The following is a 2,064-nucleotide window of genomic DNA, read 5'->3' as shown; positions in this document are numbered from 1 at the left end:
GCATCTCAGCTGTTAAGTATATAATTTAAAGAAGTTTCAGAGTACTGAGAAAACCTTAGTTCATTTATGAATGATGGAAAATGCTGATTTGTGGGATTTAAAGTGTTTCCTTAAAAAAAAAAAACCCAGAATACATAACCTCTGTACAAAAAAAAATATAAAAATTCTGTATGATCATGTTTGATTATAATACATAATTTAGGATCAAAAGTCACTGGTTGAAAGTTTTTCTACTTCACTCATTCCCCCGACAGCACTGATTGGTGAGCTAACATTAATATTTAGTTGGGCTGCATTTATGGAACAAGATTTTATTTTCAAAATGCCATAAATTTTTCTTTAGTGTAAGGATTCTATTTTTAGCAGCCATTATATCTCTAAAGGTTAACAATTTATAGAGCAAATGTTTTAACTGCTGTATACTTTTTCTACTGTGTATTCCCCATTTGTAATATTTGCAAAAGGGTAATGTCTACAAAAAAATTCTTTCACTCTCCCAACCCCACATCTTAATCAAAAGTGTTTCCTCCTCTCTTGTCTCTGACCTAATTGGGGAAGTGTAGGAATTCCAGACAGGGTATGTACACACTTTAGATGGGATACTTGACTTTGAGTATAAAGACAAGTAAAAGATGAGATCATTCTTAATTCAGGCATGTCCCAGTGCCTCAAAAGTTATTTGACAAATTGTACTTAATGACAATCTATAAAAGATGAGACATTCAAAGATGCTCTAACAATCTTAGGCCTGTAATAGCTGAACAGCAAGAAAGCCATTTAACTCCACTGTGACAGTCATCATGGACTGGCATTGAAAGTTAGACACCAATCCTGTAGTTACTGATAAACAAGAAGTTTACACCAAGAGTGGTGGCACACACCTGTAATCCTAGCACTCAGGAGGCTGAGACAGGAGGATCACTGTGAGTTCAAAGGAGCCTGAATCATAGAGTGAGATTCTGTCTCAAAAACAAAACAAAACGAACAAAACCAATTTAACTGAAGTGGTGTCACTAAATTAAAAAACTGAAAATACATTGTAACAGTAATTTACACTGAGGGAAATATGGTTCTGAGATATTCTATGTAAAGAGAGATTATAAATAAATGTGTGACACCTCTCCACACATCCAGATCCCTCCTTACTTGCTGCACCTCACACTCATGCTGTTCAGCATAAGGGGTGCCTAGGGCAGGCTTGGTCAGAAGGTGATCCCTGGGATTGGTGAGGCTTGGGACTGGTGAAGCCTAGCATGAGCTTGGCAAGAAGGTAAGGCCTGGGGTTGGTGAGTCTGGGACAGGGGTTTAGTGGGACGGTGAGGCCTTGGGTTTGTGCAGCTGGGGCAGGCTTGCTGGGAAGGTGAGGCCTAGGACTGGTGAAGCCTGAGGCAAGCTTGGTGGAAAGATGAGGCTTGGGGTTGGTAAGGCTTGAGCAGGCTTGGTGGGAAGGTGAGCCCTTGAACTGGTGAGGCCTGGGGCAGCCTGGGCAGGAAAGTGAGGCTTGGGGTTGGTGAGGCATGGGGTGGACTTGGTGAGAATGTGAGGGCTGGGACTGGTGAGGCCTAGCACTAGCTTGGCAGGAAGATGAGGCCTGAAGTTGGTGAGGTCCGCATGTGCTCACACCTCAACCTGCCCAGGGGAGGAGGGCTGAAGAGGTCATGGTAGGAGGCTCCTCGCCTGCTGAGGAGAGAGATGAAGCAGCGCTCTGTGGCGACCCCTCTAGAAGGCTCTCTGCTGGACATAAAGCATGGCTGACTGCAGTGCTTTGGTCAGGAGGCAGGAAGGATTCAGAGAGCAGGGTGTGCAGCTGGTAAGGTCATGGGAGGGGGCGGAGCCTGGCTACAGGAGAAGGGGTGTGGCCAGGCTCCTCAGCTAAGGGGGTCCTGGGGCTGGGTCATGGGAGGGGCATGGCTGGGTCACAGCAGGGGTCGGGCCTGGGTTCATGAAGAGGAGGGGCATAGCCTGGGAGCACCAGGATTGGGCACAACAGGGCGAGTCACCAGAGAGGATTGAGCCTGGCTTACAGGATGAGGAGGCATGTGGCCAGGCTCTTCAGCCGTGGGT

This window comes from Heterocephalus glaber, unplaced genomic scaffold (genome assembly GCF_053883595.1).
Source record: "Heterocephalus glaber isolate CG9 unplaced genomic scaffold, H.glaber_assembly_v1.0 deba00001444, whole genome shotgun sequence".
Lineage (NCBI taxonomy): Eukaryota > Metazoa > Chordata > Mammalia > Rodentia > Bathyergidae > Heterocephalus > Heterocephalus glaber.
This window is presented reverse-complemented; position numbering follows the sequence as displayed.